The sequence below is a fragment of the Diceros bicornis genome, chromosome 22 (assembly GCF_020826845.1).
Source record: "Diceros bicornis minor isolate mBicDic1 chromosome 22, mDicBic1.mat.cur, whole genome shotgun sequence".
NCBI lineage: Eukaryota > Metazoa > Chordata > Mammalia > Perissodactyla > Rhinocerotidae > Diceros > Diceros bicornis.
Window position 1 is genome coordinate 5,069,794 of NC_080761.1, and position 18,834 is coordinate 5,088,627.

The following is an 18,834-nucleotide window of genomic DNA, read 5'->3' on the forward strand; positions in this document are numbered from 1 at the left end:
CTTTCCAGGTAACTGAGGCTATCATTCTTGTTTCTTTATGTTTTCCTTTCCTTTAGCTTCAAAGAAGATGCAGTAGAATGAAATAATATGTGGTAGAAATATAGATGAAAAACATTGAGCTCAAATACCAGCTAGGAATAACTCTAGCTGACAGTGAGCCCTGTTGGCATCAGCCCCTTGCCTCACTTCTTTTAAGTATAGAATGAGTTCCTTGGTCCGATGTTAGTTGTGGTACCATGATAGTGAACAAGGCATCCAGTAAAGTTCATGTTTGGGGCTGCTGGCAGAAGCATGGTGGGCAAGGAAGAGAAATTTAAATCCAGCCCTGAATGTCCATTCAGGGAGTACAAATCTCTTGTTGCCAGAAGTTGCCAGAAACATTTAGGGGTCTGCTTTTTCAGGAAGTTTCTTGGGGTTGTCTCTAAAGTGAAAGACAGTTGTTCACCTTGTATGCACCTACTGTTAAGAAAGAGGCAAAATGCTTGTGGGACTTCTGCATCAGCCTGAGTGTGGGGATCTGAGCTGCTGGTTTCCCCACTGTCCCCGCAGGCTGCCAGGTGTCAGTGGGTCGGCTCATCTGTGCTGCAGCACCAGCAGCCAGCCTCCTGGCCTTTGTGACCTAGCAGATCCAGTGGATGCTCAGGGTGCTCTCTGGTAGCTTTTGAGATTTTCTTTTTGTAATTAACATTTTAGTTTGTGTGGATTTTTTTGATTGATTTATTTAATTATCTGCGTATTTGTTTATCTTTCTCAGTATTTAGAATGTTCTTTTAATCTGAGACCTCATGTATTTCTTGAACATTCTTAGCTTATCTCTTTACATCTGCTTCTCTTCCATTCTCTTCACTTTCTTTTGCAGTGATCCCTCCTCAATGTTTGCAGAGCTATCCTTCATGTTTCTTAACTACTCTTTCATATTTTTCTTCTTTCTGGGCTGCATTCTGAGTGAATTCCTTAGTATTATCTTCAAATTTGCCAGTTCTTTCTTCAATTCTGTCTAGTCTAAGGTATCTTGTGTACTGAGTTTTTAATTTTAATGACTGTATTCTTCGTTTACATAATTTCCAATTGATTCTTTTTTAACCTCTTGTTTTAATTCTGCCTTTTTGTTTTATGATTTCTTATTCTTTTTTAATTAGCTTTTTTGTTCGTTTTTGTTTTTTTTTATGTGAGGAAGATCAGCCCTGAGCTAACATCCATGCCAATCCTCCTCTTTTTGCTGAGGAAGATTGGTCCTGGGCTAACATCTGTGCCCATCTTCCTCCACTTTATATGGGACACTGACACAGCATGGCCTGCCAAGCGGTGCATCGGTGTGCGCCCGGGATCCGAACCCCGGGCCGCCAGCAGCCACGGGGCCGGCCCCTAATTAGCTTTTTAAAAGCGTCTTAAATATACTTATTTTGTTGGACTGTTTTATAATATTAATTTCATTTGAAGTGAGTTAGTAGCCTGATGGCTGGTTTCATTAGCTGCCTTTATTGGCATTAGGTTTCTCCATGTACTTTAGAACTTTGGTTGAATGTCATGTTTTGAATGAGATGTATTTTTTATTGTTTTCCTTCATTCATTCATGGAAACCACTTCTCTTTCTCCTTCTCTGCTCACTCTTCCCTGTTTAGCTATTTTATACTTGTCTCCGTCTGGCTTTCATGGAGCCCCGGTCCAGAACCACAGTGGTGGTATAGTTAACTTGGGCAATTACAGGCTGCTGCATTGCGTTCCTGATCGCTGGCCTGTGCCCTCCCTCCTCCCTAGGCCACAGCTCCATATGAGACAAGGAACTGCCAACCTTTCTTCAGGGATGGGAGTCACCTTTGATCTTGTCTTCAAGCAGTGATGCCAGGTCTGACTCTGTCCTTTGTGGGTTATGCTTATCCTCAAAACCTTGTAGGAGTCATACTTCCAGTTTTGGTGCCTTGTTTTGGATCCTGAGCTTAGGAGGCTCAAGGCTGTAACTTTGAGGACTTACTTCTTTGTGTTTCTGCCCCATATCTGTTTCACAGAAATGTTTATATTATATTTGAGCTTGGTTGCATCTTTTTGGTTTTCTCTTATATTTCCTCTCGTTGCTGTGTGTTTGGAGTAGAGAGGATCCATCCAAGAGTGAATTTACTGTGCCATTTTAACTGGAAGTTATGTGGGCTGAGGATTTAAAGGAAATAAAGTGAGATATTTGGTTTTACATAGTACTAAAAGCTAACCACAAAAATGCTTTTCTGTGTGAGTTCAGTGACCCATAGCATACAGTTATTTAAACTCCTCCTTCAGAGGCTTGCAGCCCCCAAAAGATGAGTGGGATTAAGCAGGTGGGATTTATTAGGACGTCATGGTTCTCTACAAGGATTTCACCTTTTATTTTTCATTGCAATGGTAATTTAAAAGATTCAGTTGTTTGCAAACACCTAAATGCCCACAATTCTAGCTAAATGGTGTCTTAAGATGTCAGTGCCTGCAGTTGTGTTTGTATTGGTGCCAAGTAGCACTACTTTTAGATATTGAAAAATGAACAGAGGTGAAAATGTAAATAATGTGTTTGAGCTGAGTAAGAGATTGCTGTTTCACAGTAATTCGAAAAAAGAAAAGTGATGAGTGAATTTAGCCATCCTCAGTGTATGGTAGGACCAGCAAACTCAACAGAAGCTGCTAGTAGCAGCCAGTACCAAGTTTGCATGATTAGTCCAAGTGAGGTTCAGTAACCTGCATCGTTGATCACGTTGAATTCATTTTGTCGATTGAAATTTTATTCATTTTGCGGATTTGTTGGTATTTAGTTTATGCATTTAAAAAAATTTTGTAATTATATAAGAGTTACAAGCATATCGGCTTTTTTATGTTTGTAAGTATTAAACAGAATAAAAATGATTTTAGACAACTCTGGGAGCTCACAACAGTTTTTTCTTCAAGTTTGAAAAACATGGATCAAAGGGTAACTTAACTCTCCCTGTGCAGTGTAGTAGCATCCTGTGTTTGATTTTGATGTTTTTGCCGGTCTCACTCCCGCTCGTACTTCATGAACTGGCTTAGCTCAGGTGTTGTTTCTGTCTGGAAGTGTCTGACACCCCAGTGCTGGGTGAGGTGCCCCTTCTTGATACTCTCTGCAGCACCACCTGTTTCCTTCTATCCCAACCCTTTTCACAGGGGATTATGTTTTATCTGTTTACACATCCTGATTTCCTCATCAGCCACAAATTGTTTGAGCACAAGGAACCATCTTTTTATTTGCAATGTTTTTCAGAGTTCCTGTTATAAAGTAGGTTCCCAATAAATGTATGGGATTTTTGGTTTGTTTTTGTTTATTTAGTAATAAATTACGAGTAGAACCACGGATGTAAAAAGGCAGAAATAACTTGGAGCCAAGTCACTAGTGACAAAGGCAAGAAGATTTCTAATATTTTAATATCTAATATGCTCCTCAGCCTGTTTTTCTAACTGATCTCATGAAAAGCTCACAGTCTTACTGTCAGATAAGTGAATTGAGGACAAGAATGCAAGGAAAGTAAGTAACCACTATTTCTAACAGACTGTATGTGGGAAGACTGGTATTTTTCGAGTCCCAGCCATTGCTCTTTGGTGCTCTGATGGAGAATAAGGTCAGGGGTTTCTATCTTAGCAGCTCCGAAGGCAAGCATTGTCATGGAGGGATACTTCTACTTGGAAGCCAGATCCAGAGGCAGCTCTTTTCCCCACATAACTAGGAACATGAGTGGGAGAATGGAGCTTAGTAAATCCCCGGACAGAGTTATCTGCTAGATTACATTTCCTTAATTCTTTGCAAAGTTATCTGAAGAGTGTGTACATTGCTCCCGGATTGCCGTTGCTTCTCTGATTCCTTAGATCCAGATTTTGTTTACAAATGAGGTTTGTTTGAAATTTTCTGCAAATTTCAGGTCTGTGTTTTTGATTAGACTATCTCAGAAGCAAAACGCTGATGACTCAAAAGAGAAAAAGCCAGCTCCTCCTAGTGGAACTTTTCTTAAAACCTCATTGTTTTTAAGGGAAAAAATATCATTGTTTCTTTCATCAGCATTTTATGGGAACAAGAATATTTTATTGTGACTTTTTAAAAAAAGCCACAAACACAGAGGCAAATCGACCAATCTTACTTAAAATAATGAAGTAAAGAAACATTACTAAAGTAAATTAAAAATACTGATATCAGATTTTCAGTAAGGAAGAGGAAGAATGTTGTCAGGCTTAAGCATAGTTGAATGTAAATTTTTAAATTTTATATTTGATTATATTTTCAGAGGTTTTAAATATTTTCTGAGAAGGCCATTGTGCGTCTAGTTGATGACATTGATTGGAGACTAGGTATTTGATTTGTCTCTTTTTTTTCTTCCATAAACAGTGTATTTTATAACATTCTGTCCGTAAATCTCTGTTTGGTGCTTATTTCATGGGAGAAGCGACTTCAGTTGACTCACACTCAGGGGAAACGTAGGTCCATGCCCGGGAACCGAACCCAGGCCACCAAAGTGGAACACACTGCACTTAACCACTAGGCCACCGAGGCTGGCCCCAAAGCTCAGTTCTCATTGACTAGAGTTGCATAACATTGTCTGTTCCTACAGTTGGTAGGAGGCAAGTGGAAATACCATGACTGGTCTATACTAGCCATTCTCAAAATGTGGCTCAGAGACCCTTGGGTATCCCTGAGGACCCTTTTGGGGGTGCCAAGGGAAAAACTATTTTCATTACAATGCTAAGACATTATTTGAGTTTTCTACTCTCATTCTCTCACTAGTGTACAGTGGAGTTGTCAAGAGGTTACATGATATGTGATGATGTCATCGCTCTGGCAGCTCATGGAATGTGTGCATGTGTATTCTTGGGTTTTAAATTTTTCTCAGTTTGAATTTCTAATGTGGTAAATATTGATAAATATACAAAACAGAAGCTCTCAGTAATGTTCTCAATAATGTTTAAGAGTGTAAAGGGGCCCTGAGAACAAAACGTTTGAGATCCACTGGTCTACATTAATCAAGATTCACGCCTGGCATTGGGGAAGATCCCAGCCTCGTGGCCATGAGATTCCTGAACAAAACTGATTCTGTTACCAAAGAAGCAGCAGAGGGGTTAGGGCTGTTGGGTGGGTAACCAGCAATGTGTGCAGGACTGTTCTGAGGAGGGGACTTTGGTGGGAAGGTCATGGTGGGGATGCAGGGTGTGTTCCAGGCCCTGCCTCTGCTTTGACTGGAGCCACTTCAGGTCTGTCCTCTTTTATTTTTTAATTGTGGTAAAATATACATACCATAAAATTTACCATTTTAACCATTTTTTAAGTGTACAGTTCAGTGGCATTAATTGCATTCACATTGTTGTGCAACCATCACCACCATCCAGCTCCAGAACTTTTCCATCTTCCCAAACCAAAATTCTGTACCCATTATGCAATAGCTCCCTACCTTCCACATTTCCCCCAGCTCCTGACAAACCCACAGTTTTCTGCCTCTATGAGTTTGACTAGTGTCAGTATCTTCTATAAGTAGAATCATACAATATTTGTCCTTTTGTGTCTGACTTATTTCTCTTAGCATAATGTTTTCAAGGTTCATCCACGTATGTATCAGAATTTCCTTTTTAAGGCTGAATCATATTCCATTGTATGTATATAGTAATTATGTTTATCCTTTCATCTGTCAATGGCTATTTGGGTTTTTTCCATATTTTGGCTGATATGAATAATGCTGCTAGTAACATGGTATACAAATATCTGTTTGAGTCCCTATTTTCAATTCTTTTGGGTATATACATAGAAGTGGAATTGCTAGATCACATGGTAATTCAATGTTTAATTTTTTTAGGAACTGCCATATTGTTTTCCACAGTGGCTACACTATTTTGTATTCCTACCAGCAGTGCACAGGGGTTCCAATTTTTCCACATCCTCACCAACACTTGCTATTTTCTGTGTTTTGTTTTTTTTTTGATTTTTATTGATATTTTAATGGTTTCTAACATTGTGAAATTTTGGGTTGTACATTTTTGTTTGTCCATCACCCCATATATGACTCCCTTCACCCCTTGTGCCCACCCCCCACCCCCACTTCCCGGGTAACCACAGTCCAGTTTTCTCTGTCCATGTGTTGGTTTATATTCCACATATGAGTGAGATCATACAGTGTTTGTCTTTCTCTTTCTGGCTTATTTCACTTAACATAATACGCTCTAGGCCCATCCATGTTGTTGCAAATGGGACGATTTTGTCTTTTTTTATGGCTGAGTAGTATTCCATTGTATATATATACCACATTTTCTTAATCCAATCGTCAGTCGAGGGACACTTAGGTTGCTTCCACTTCTTGGCTATGGTGAATAATGCTGCAATGAACATAGGGGTGCATAAGCCTCTTTGGATTGTTGATTTCAGGTGCGTTGGATAGATTCCCAGTAGTGGGATGGCTGGATCATAGGGCATCTCTATTTTTAATTCTTTGAGGAATCTCCATACCGTTTTCCATAGAGGCTGCACCAATTTGCATTCCCACCAGCTGTGTATGAGGGTTCCTGTTTCTCCACATCCTCTCCAACATTTGTTGTTTTTTGTCTTGGTGATTATAGCCATTCTAACGGGCGTGAGGTGGTATCTTAGTGTTGTTTTGATTTGCATTTCCCTGATGATTAGTGATGTTGAGCATCTTTTCATGTGCCTATTGGCCATCTGTATATCTTCCTTGGAGAAGTGTCTGTTCATTTCCTCTGCCCATTTTTTGATCGGGTTGTTTGTTTTTTTGTTGTTCAATTGTGTGAGTTCTTTATATATTATGGAGATCAACCCCTTGTCAGATGTCTGTTTTGCAAATATTCTCTCCCAGCTGGTTGGTTGTTTGTTCATCTTGATTCTGATTTCATTTGTCTTATAAAAGCTCTTTAGTCTGATAAAGTCCCACTTGTTTATTTTTTCTTTAGTTTCCCTAGTCTGGGTAGGCATGTCATCCGAAAAGGTTCCTTTAAACCCAATGTCAAATAGTGTGTTGCCTATATTTTCTTCTATGAGTTTTATAGTTTCAGGTCTCATCTTCAGGTCTTTGATCCATTTTGAGTTAATTTTTGTGAATGGCGATAGCACATGGTCCACTTTCATTCTTTTGCATGTGGCTGTCCAGTTTTCCCAACACCATTTATTGAAGAGACTTTCCTTTCTCCATTGCATGTCCTTAGCACCTTTGTCGAAAATTAGCTGTCCGTATATGTGTGGTTTTATTTCTGGGCTTTCAATTCTGTTCCATTGATCTGTGTGTCTGTTTTTGTACCAGTACCATGCTGTTTTGATTACTATTGCTTTGTAGTATGTTTTGAAGTCAGGAATTGTGATGCCTCCTGCTTTGTTCTTTTTCTTTAGGATTTCTTTAGCTATTCGGGGTCTTTTGTTGCCCCATATAAATTTTAGTATTCTTTTTTCTATTTCTGTGAAGAATGTCATTGGGATTCTGATTGGGATTGCATTGAATCTGTAGATTGCTTTAGGTAATATAGACATTTTAACTATGTTTATTCTTCCAATCCACGTGCATGGGATATCTTTCCATTTCTTTATGTCATCGTAGATTTCCCTCAATAATGTCTTGTAGTTCTCATTGTATAGGTCCTTCACCTCCTTGGTAAGATTTATTCCTAGGTATTTTATTCTTTTTGATGCAATTGTAAATGGTATTATCTTTTTGAGCTCTCTTTCTGTTAGTTCATTATTAGCATATAGAAATGCAACTGATTTTTGTAGATTGATTTTGTACCCTGCAACTTTGCTGTAGTTGTTGATTGTTTCTAACAGTTTTCCAACAGATTCTTTAGGGTTTTCTATATATACAATCATGTCATCTGCAAATAGTGAGAGTTTCACTTCTTCGTTACCTATTTGGATTCCTTTTATTCCTTTTTCTTGCCTAATTGCTCTGGCCAAAACCTCCAGTACTATGTTGAACAGGAGTGGTGAGAGTGGGCAGCCCTGCCTCGTTCCTGTTCTCAGAGGAATGGCTTTCAGTCTTTCCCTGTTGAGTATGATGTTAGCTGTGGGTTTGTCATATATGGCCTTTATTATGTTGAGGTACTTTCCTTCTATTCCCATTTTATTGAGAGTTTTTATCATAAATGGATGTTGTATCTTGTCAAATGCCTTCTCTGCGTCTATTGAGATGATCATGTGGTTTTTATTCTTTGTTTTGTTGATGTGATGTATCACGTTGATTGATTTGCGGATGTTGAACCATCCCTGCGTCTCTGGTATAAATCCCACTTGATCATGGTGTATAATCTTTTTAATATATTGTTGTATTCGGTTTGCCAATATTTTGTTGAGGATTTTTGCATCAATGTTCATCAGCGATATTGGCCTGTAATTTTCTTTCTTTGTATTGTCTTTGTCTGGTTTCGGTATCAGGGTGATGTTGGCCTCATAGAATGATTCAGGAAGTGTTCCATCTTCCTCTATTTTTGGAATAGTTTGAGGAGGATGGGTATTAAATCTTCTTTGAATGTTTGGTAAAATTCACTGGAGAAGCCATCTGGTCCTGGACTTTTATTTTTTGGGAGGTTTTTGATTATTTCAATCTCTTTACTTGTGATTGGTCTATTCAGATTCTCCATTTCTTCTTGGTTCAATTTTGGGAGGTTGTATAAGTCTAAGAATTTATCCATTTCTTCTAGATTGTCCAATTTGTTGGCATATAATTTCTCATAGTATTCTCTTGTAATCCTCTGTATTTCCATGGTATCCGTTGTAATTTCTCCTCTTTCATTTCTAATTTTATTTACTTGAGCCTTTTCTCTTTTTTTCTTAGTTAGCCTGGCTAAGGGTTTGTCTATTTTGTTTATCTTCTCGAAGAACCAACTCTTTGTTTCATTAATCCTTTCTACTGTTTTTTTGGTCTCAATATCATTTATTTCTGCTCTGATTTTTATTATTTCTCTCCTTCTGCTGGCTTTAGGCTTTGTTTGTTCTTCTTTTTCTAGTTCTGTTAGGTGTAATTTAAGGTTGCCTATTAGGGCTTTTTCTTGTTTGTTAAGGTGGGCTTGTATCGCTATGAGTTTCCCTCTCAGGACCGCTTTTGCTGCGTCCCATATGGTTTGATATGGCATGTTATCATTTTCGTTTGTTTCCAGATAGTTTTTGATTTCTCCTTTAATTTCATCAATGATCCATTGGTTGTTCAGTAGCATGTTGTTTAATCTCCACATTTTTGTCACTTTCCCAGTTTTTTTTCCTGGTTCATTTCCAGTTTCATAGCCTTATGGTCTGAAAAGATGCTTGTTATGATTTCAATCTTCTTAAATTTATTGAGGCTTGCTTTGTTTCCCAACATATGGTCTATCCTAGAGAATGTTCCATGCGCGCTTGAGAAGAATGTGTAGTCAGCTGTTTTTGGGTGGAGTGCTCTGTATATGTCTACTAGGTCCATCTCGTCCAGTTTTTCATTTGTCTAATATTTCTTTATTAACTTTTTGTCTGGATGATCTATCCATTGCTGTAAGTGGGGTGTTAAGATCCCCTACTATTATTGTGTTGTTGTTGATTTCTCCTTTTAGGTTTGTTAATAGTTGTTTTATGTACATTGGTGCTCCTATGTTGGGTGCATATATATTTATAAGTGATATGTCTTCTTGATGGAGTGTCCCTTTTATCATTATATATTTCCCTTCTTTGTCTTTCTTAACCTGTTTTATCTTGAAGTCTACTTTGTCTGATGTGAGTATGGCAACACCTGCTTTCTTTTGTTTGCCATTAGCTTGGAGTATTGTCTTCCATCCTTTCACTCTGAGCCTGTGCTTGTCTTTAGTGCTAAGATGTGTTTCCTGAAGGCAGCATATTGTTGGGTCTTGCTTTTTAATCCATCCTGCCACTCTGTATCTTTTGATTGGAGAGTTCAATCCATTTACATTTAGGGTAATTATTGAAATATGAGGGTTGAATGTTGCTGTTTTGTCACTTATTTTCTGGTTCTTTTGCATTTCCTTTGTTTCTTGTCCCATTTGTTTTGGACTGCCAATTCAGTTTGGTTGTTCTGTCTTATGATTCTTCTAGTTTTCTCTTTGTTTATCATATGTGGTTTTAATTTGATTATTTGTTTAGTGGTTACCTTGAGGTTTGGGCGAAAAATCTTCTGTATGAGATAGTCCATTATCTGATAGCCTCCTATTTCCTTATACTAAGTCAATTCAGTCACTTTCCTCTTCCCCTTCTAAGTTGCTCTTGTTATACCTTATTCTATCTTGTGTTGTGGCTGTGTGTTTACAGTGATGAGGTTAAATTTATTTTTGGTGAATTTCTTCCTTTGATCTTTGAGTTTAGTATTTAAGTGGTTGCTAACCTATTCCGGTAAAGATCTACTATTTCTCTGATTTTGTCTACCTACTTTTCTCCTTACTCCAAGCTTTGTGTTCCCTTTCTCTTCTTGTTTTCAGGCCTGAGGGCCTTCTTGAGTATTTCTTGTAGTGGCGGTCTCGTGGCCATGAACTCCCTTAGCTTTTGTTTATCTGGGAGAGTTACTATTTCTCCATCATATTTGAAGGATATTTTTGCTGGATAGAGTATTCTTGGCTGAAAGTTTTTGTCTTTTAGTATTTTGAATATATCATTCCAGTCTCTTCTAGCCTGAAAAGTTTCTGTTGAGAAATCCGCTGAGAGCCTGATGGGAGTTCCTTTGTACGTTATTTTTTGTTTTTGTCTAGCTGCCCTTAATATTGTTTCTTTGTCGTTGACCCTGGCTAGCCTTACCACTAGGTGTCGTGGTGAAGGCCTTTGTCTGTTAATATATATAGGAGTCCTGTTGGCTTCGCTTACTGGTATTTCCTGCTCCTTCCCCAGATTTGGGAAATTTTCAGCTATTATTTCCTTGAATAGGCTCTCTGTTCCTCTTTCCCTCTCCTCTCCCTCAGGAATACCTATAATTCTTATGTTACATTTTCTAATAGAGTCCGATATTTCTCGGAGTCTTTCTTCATTTCTTTTTAGTCTTAGTTCTCTCTCTTCTTTCATCTGGAGTATATCTGTATTCCTATCCTCTAAAGTACTAATTCTTTCCTCCATATTGTCAGCTCTGTTCTTTAAAGATTCCAGATTCTCCTTTATCTCCTCCATTGTGTTCTTCATCTCCATCAGCCCTGATAGGTTTTTCTTTATGATTTCAATCTCTTTTGTGAAGAAACTCCTAATCTCATTTAATTGTTTGTCTGTGTTGTCTCGTATTTCGTTGAGTGTTTTTATGATAGCTATTTTGAAATCTCTGTCATTTAGTTTATGGATTTCTGTGTCTTCGGGGTTGATTTCTGGGTGCTTGTCATTTTGTTTCTGGTCTGGTGATTTCATATATTTTTGCATTGTGGTTCCTGTGTTGGTTTTGATTTTCCTCATCCTGGAAGTCTCTGGTTGCAATTTCCACCTGCCGCCACTGTGTGGTGGTAAAGGGCTGTGTAGTCTAAGCCCCCTGCGCTCTGCCCCAGTTTTTCTGCTGCGATCCGCAGTTTTGTTTTGTTTTGTTTTGTTTCTTTTCCCCACTGCGATCCACGGGTCCAGTCCAGTTTATTCAGGTCTGCCTCGGACCGCTAGATCTGGTCGAGCTGCAGACTCCGGGTTGCGGGGAGGAGGGAGCTCTCTCTTTTGCCCTCTGGGTCCCTGACGTGGGAGGCTTCTCGTTTGCCCCTCTTTATCCGCTCTCTGGGTTGCTCAGATGTTGATGGTAGCCCTGTGGCTCCTCTGAGCCCTCTGTGCGGGAGTTTCCCACTGGCTGAGAGAGGCCGAAGAGCTACAGTTTCCCGCCGAGGGCCGCCCCTCCCCCCTCTCTGGGAGCCGCGCGGACCAGATCGCTGATCTGATGGGGAGGGAGCGGAGTTCTCCTTACCTCTCCCCACTTCCTCCGGGGGCCCAGCACGTTCCGCTCTCAGATGTGCGGCAGTGTGGATCTCTCCGCTCCAGCTTTTGACTGTCTGGGATTCCGTTGTTGGTCTGTGGCTGTTACTTTTGTTGTATTTTGTGGGGGAAGAATTCACGGGAAAGCTCACTCCGCCATGATGCTGACGTCACTGTGTTTTTTGATATGTTAAAAAAAGAAATAACAGGCCCAAAATGGAGTCATTTGCCCCCATGACAGCAAACCAAGACTTAATTGCAATTTCAACCTCTCCCATGCTGAAATGTCCTGATTAGCACTAGTGAGGTAATCTGCATGATAAGACCCTTGCCTCCCTTCCCTCAAAACAAGATGACCTGGCCTAAAACAATCTGTCCTCTTTTTTTGCTAATAACTTTCTTGCTCCACTCTTTTGCCGACAAAACCTTCCATTTTGTACATTTCCTCGGAGTATCTCTCTACTTGCTAGATGGGATGCTGCCCAATTCATGAATCACTTAATAAAGCCAATTAGATCTTCAAATTTATTCAGTTGAATTTTTTTTTTTAACAGATTTGGTGGTAGTGACGGGATCCAAAGTGAACTTCCTGTGGCATTTGGGGACAACCAGAAACAGAGACGTGGCGCCACGAACCCCTTTTTGAGTTCACTGTCTTTCTTGCTTTTTCGAAGGCCGTGGGTAAGTTCCTCTCAATTTGAGCTCTGCTCTCTTTGTCGAAGCTCCCTATCTAATTGGCTTTCCAGTCCAGGGCTTAGTGGGTCAACTTGAGCTGGCACACTATTTCATCCGGAATCCTAGTCCCTAGCCCTGGTTCAGTCCACATTTCCCCAGTATTTGGCTTATCCCTTTCCCTGGTTTCAGTGCGCTGCCCTCATTTACTGTGGTTTGCTGGTTTAGTCCTTCCTCCAATTCCAGTCCACAGTCTCCATTTACTGGAGTCTGCTGGTTTAGTCTATGCTGGGGATTGCTGGAGGTGCACACAGGGCCTTCTACTGGCCAATCTGCAAGGACGTCTAACCCCCAGCCCTTGGTTCTATCCCCGGATTCCACGTTGGGAACTGCTGATGGTTTAGTCTGCAATTCCCCATTTGTTTGGAATCCTTCTCCAGATTCCATGTTAAGAACTGCTGGTGGCAGCTGCAGTTCTCCATTTGTTTGGAATCAGTCCACAGTCCCCATTCTTTGAGATCTGCTGCTGCAGTCCTTTTCCTAGTTTCTAGTTTTTGGTTACTGCTGGTGTCCACAGTTCCATTTCCGTGGTTATCGCTGGTTTTTGTTAATGTGCACAGGAAGTAAAGGCTATTGCTAAAAGAAAATCTTGGAAGCCAACGAGCTTAGGTATTAGTTTGGCTCCGGGAAATCCAAAGGCCTAGCTAAAAAAAAAATGAGATCCTTTATATCCAAAGACTTGAGCATGCCACTTTCTGGAATACTTGGTTATTTTATGTTTGAAAACTGTGATCTCAGAAGCTGTAAATATTTAGAAAAATGGCAAAATCTTACTAAGCTTATTTTGTGTCCTGAGAGCTTATCTTGGTAGCCATCAGGTTGGGGGCTCTAAAATATGGCTGAATAGAAATGTGAGTTGCACCCCATTTGCGGCTAGACATGGCAGGACGGAAATGTGGGTTAAACTCCATTTGCAGCCAAGGACCTACCAAACTGCTGCCAGCCCTCAGGGGAATTACAGCAGCCTTTATGGGGTATGTTCCAAATAGATAAGATCATTTAAGTAGTACACTTAAAAGCAAGGGGTACGCAGAAGCCTCCAAAAGTTTTCAAAATTCCAAAATAGCCTCATTTAAAGATTCAGTGCAAAAGGCTAATGAAAAATTAAAGGGATAAAAGGTACCTAAAACAAAAGCTACAGCCCAATTCTTGGTGGAATTGGAAACAACTGTGTGTGTCGTGCAAATCTCTGCAGGGGCAAAGATGTGGCTCTAGATGTTCAAAGTTCACCTGCTTTTTTTGCCAATCCCCAAACCTCACCTATTTCTCTCAAAAAGCTTGAAAAGATCAGGACATTGGAAACAGAATTGTCTGCACTTAATCTGTGACTTTGTGATGTAAATTTTGTATCTCCATCTTCTCTAGGACCTAAGAGAAATGCAAATGTTTCCCATCGGGATAGAAAAATAAAAAGAATGAAAGGGGGGAGGTATTTGGAAACTGGGCTTATGAAAAATTTTAAATGTCTTCTCCACAAGTATTAGTAAGTATGAGGTGTCTGTTTGCATCTGTCTGTATGTGTCTATATATGTATGTTGTAGTTGTATGATATATATGTTTACCTCCAGATGTTATTGCTAAAATTAATTTGTAAAAAGAGCTCTACTTAATTGGCTTAAAGAAAATTAAGCACTTTTGTAAATTAAACTCTCAGAAATATGATAAAAACTACTTATTATTTCACCATTATGCTTGAAGAGTATTTTAGCTGGGTGTAGTATTCTAGGTTGGCTCTTTTTTCCTTTCATCACATTAAAGATATGTTTTCTGGCCTTCTCACTGGAAGGTGAGAGGCACAGAGGTTGAGGTGAGAGGCACACAGGTGTCTCTCTGTATCTTAACCATTCTTCTCTATTTTTCCATTGTTTTTATTTTCCATGTTGAATTCTGAATAGTTTCTTCTCATATATCTTCCAAGTTCACTAATTTTGTTTTCAGCTGGATCTAATCAGCTGTTAAACCCATCTGTTGAATTCTTAATTTCAATTATTTTGTTTTTCAGTTCTAGAATTTCTACTGTGTATTCTTGTTCATCTGCAGGGTCATTTTTTATAGTTTTCAGTTCATTGATGAAATTTTGGCTTTTATTTTCATAGGGACCCTTTTTGTTACTTTATAATTTGTGTCTAGTTTTTGAACTATCTGGAATACCTCTTGGTTTTGTTTTTTTTTTGGTTCTTGTCCATCAGTTTTTGGGTTCTTGTTCATGTGTTCTTTTCTTCCTGTGTACTTGGTTATCTTTATGCAATTTTTGTTGTATTTGAAAAATTATTTTTAGAGACCTATGATGATGTTATCTTCCTCCAGCGAGGATTTTTATTTGTATCTTCTAGGTACCTGGTAGCACTGGCAACCTGGGACTACCTTAATTCAGTTTCAGGTTCACAGTTAGGCTATAGTCTGTATGCGGGTTGGTTCACTTCTAGGTCACCCGTACTCTCAGGGTGCACCCTTATGGGGTAGTTTAGTAGGACCTCACTTGGGCAGGCCTGGCCTCCTACTTTTATTCTCTAGCAAGGCTGTCAGAAGAGCTGCTTTGCCGTTTAACCACCTCTTCAGGATCACAAAAGCCTCCCTAGACCTGTGCAACCCTATGTACAGTGATCTTTCTCTGATAATTCCATACTATTTTTCTGATTCTTTGATGATTTTTGAATTATGTTTTTATATTTCATGTAGCCTTATAGAATAACTTTCACCAGGAAGGTTGCTCTTAGTTATATGACCACTATCTGAAGTGGAACTGAAATTGGGTGCTATTATAGCTAAATATGTTTACATTAAATATATTTCATATCATACTTTTGTTTGCCTCACCTATCCTGGTTAATCAAGAGAACTTATTATAGACTTCACTTCCAGCTATTTTAAGTGGTTAGAAGAGCCAGATAAACATATTTGGAAGACGTTAGAGAACTGTGAAGGTACTCAGGACTCAAAGGGTTAAGATTCTGTGGTGAAGGGAAGTGCTGAGTTCTGAGCAGGCAGTATACAGCAGCTTTTCCACCCTTAGGGCATTTGCCATTTCTTGAGAAGCTGGGAGAAAACAGGAACTTGGAAGAGTGCCTGTGCTACAAAGAGTCAGAGAAGTTAGCAGACCTTTTGGCAATTTCATGGGGTGGGAGAGACATATATTGGAGTTCCAAAGGAAACGATTGTTAATCTGACTACCTAAAAATGTAAAACTTTTATACATCAAGAAATATCATAAAAGCAGGAGAATGGATAAAAATTAGAAAATCAAGAAATATCATAAAAGCAGGAGAATGGATAAAAATTAGAAAATCACTGTTTTTCAACCTCTAATGGATCTAAAATGATCATTAGTAGATCCTAAAACCATTAGGGAAAAGGTTGATGGTGAACTTTATAGTGGATGGATTAGGTTGACAATACCTGAAACCGCTGATCATTTTCAACATTATGATACATGAAATAACAAAACGTTATGTTTCTTCTGATTTGATTCAAAGTACACAACACCACAGTGAAGTATTCTTGTAAAAGAATTGACCCTGTGCTAAGAACATGCAATGGAGAAAGGAAAGTCTCTTCAATAAATGGTGTTGGGAAAACTGGACAGCCACATGCAAAAGAATGAAAGTGGACCATGTGCTATCGCCATTCACAAAAATTGACTCAAAATGGATCAAAGACCTGAAGGTGAGACCTGAAACTATAAAACTCATAGAAGAAAATATAGGCAACACACTATTTGACATTGGTTTTAAAGGAATCTTTTCAGATGACATGCCTACCCAGACTAGGGAAACTAAAGAAAAAATAAACAAGTGGGACTTTATCAGATTAAAGAGCTTTTATAAGACAAATGAAACCAGAATCAAGATGAACAGACAACCCACCAGCTGGGAGAGAATATTTGCAAAACATACATCTGACAAGGGGTTGATCTCCATAATATATAAAGAACTCACACAATTGAACAACAAAAAAACAACCCGATCAAAAAATGGGCAGAGGAAATGAACAGACACTTCTCCAAGGAAGATATACAGATGGCCAACAGGCACATGAAAAGATGCTCAACATCACTAATCATCAGGGAAATGCAAATCAAAACAACACTAAGATACCACCTCACGCCTGTTAGAATGGCTGTAATCACCAAGACAAAAAACAACAAATGTTGGAGAGGATGTGGAGAAACAGGAACCCTCATACACAGCTGGTGGGAATGCAAACTGGTGCAGCCTCTATGGAAAACGGTATGGAGATTCCTCAAAGAATTAAAAATAGAGATGCCCTATGATCCAGCCATCCCACTACTGGGAATCTATCCAACGCACCTGAAATCAACAATCCAAAGAGGCTTATGCACCCCTATGTTCATTGCAGCATTATTCACCATAGCCAAGAAGTGGAAGCAACCTAAGTGTCCCTCGACAGAGGATTGGATTAAGAAAATGTGGTATATATATACAATGGAATACTACTCAGCCATAAAAAAAGACAAAATCGTCCCATTTGCAACAACATGGATGGGCCTGGAGCGTATTATGTTAAGTGAAATAAGCCAGAAAGAGAAAGACAAACACTGTATGATCTCACTCATATGTGGAATATAAACCAACACATGGACAGAGAAAACTGGACTGTGGTTACCAGGGGCAGTGGGAATGGGGGGTGGGGGGTGGGCACAAGGGGTGAAGGGAGTCATATATATGGTGATGGACAAACAAAAATGTACAACCCAAAATTTCACAATGTTAGAAACCATTAAAACATCAATTAAAAAAAAAAAAGGAATTGACCCTGAATCTAATGAAACCTTTAGATCTAGCTCTCAGTGTGTAAGCGATGTAGGGGAATAGCAAAAGATGTTAAACAACACCACAGGAGTACAATCAGCCCATGTACGAGAGTGAGAGTTTCTATAGGTCAAGTGTGTTTGTTTTTCCAGGGGATAAATGATATGAAAAGGTTAAAAAAAATAAAAGAGGGGTACTTGTTACAGGTTAAAGGAGACTTTTTTACATCATTTTGTTATAGGTTAAAGGAGAAATATCAATATTGACCATATGCAATGTGTGGATCTTGTTTGGTTGCTAATATAAATAACCCAAATATAAAGGGAAATTTTTAAAAAATTTGACCTTGTACATTTGAACAAATTTGAACAAATTTGAAATTTGGGCTAGTAGATGATATTGTTGGCTTTATTGGATGTGAAAGAGATATTGTAGTTAAGTTTCTTATTGTATTTAAGTCCTTATAAGAATGAGATATAAGGATCAACGTATTTTGGATAGAGTGGTATGATGTCTGTGATGTGCTCTAAAAGTGGAAAATCTTGATAATCGTTTGAACAGGGTAAAGGGTACAGAGGAATTCATTTGGCTGTTTTCTTTGCTTTTTTGTGTATCCAAAAATACTCATTAAACAGTTACCAAAAAAAAATAGAAACGTCATAAACAAAATTTCACTTGTAGCACATAGCTTGTGTTTGAAGTGAGACCATCATAAGCCACGCTCTTTATTGGGTGCAAGTCTGCGGTTTATGAGTGGTGTCACATAAAGAGGCATCAAAGTCGTTTTATTTGTATAGCATGTTTCCTAGCTGTATCTGTTAGACCTGTGTAACTCTTCCACTTCTAAGGAGGCACACCTTGATCCATAGTCTCACTAAGGCTATATGAGAAGGAAGAAGGGCAGTTCTTCAGAGCAAAAGTGGGGTGCATATATATTAAAAGAATAGGAAAAGGATACTAGGTGGGAAAAAAGAACAGATATCCACTACCTTTCACTTGTTGGTTACTTGGGACATTCAAACCTACTGCTTTCCACACGGAACTTTTAAAACACTTCCAACTAACATAATTTAGCTCTCTATTCCTTCAAAAAGGGAGGTAATCCAAAGTAATGCCTGGTTAACGCATCTAGCTTCAAGTCCAGGAGTTCTGGATAATGTCAGTTCCTCTTCCCATCTCTGTTATCTTCTGTAAATTATAGACTTTAGAAAATTTATCTACTAATAATATACTCTATATATGCAATAGTAGGAGAGGGGAAAAATGAAAGAGAAGGGAATTTTTAAAAATTATATGACATAGCAAGCAAGACAGATACAGATAGTGCCCAAAAACCTCACTCATGCATTTTGACCAAAAAAGCGTAATTTGCACATGATGGTAGAGTGCTGCTGGGCACACCCAGCTTTGTGGCTTGGAAGATCAGTCCAGTCACTGAGGCCTGCCATTCACTTTTCCCAGAATCCAGATCTTCCACACACTTTAAAC

At 38.9% G+C, this 18,834-nt stretch overlaps 1 protein-coding gene across 8 annotated transcripts in view; it reads left to right on the forward strand.

Moving 5' to 3' along the window:
- Positions 1 to 18,834, forward strand: part of FANCC (FA complementation group C) — a 267,168-nt gene that overhangs the window by 85,340 nt on the left and 162,994 nt on the right. For 6 of the 8 annotated variants that reach the window (XM_058565471.1, XM_058565467.1, XM_058565469.1 and 3 more), the window contains 2 exons: positions 12,400 to 12,526; positions 13,943 to 14,060. The gene's annotated coding sequence lies outside the window, so the exon portion shown is untranslated. Of the gene's footprint in view, positions 1 to 1,822; positions 1,847 to 12,399; positions 12,527 to 13,942; positions 14,061 to 18,834 lie in introns of those variants that run through there. The other 2 variants (XM_058565473.1, XM_058565468.1) reach the window with 2 other exon arrangements.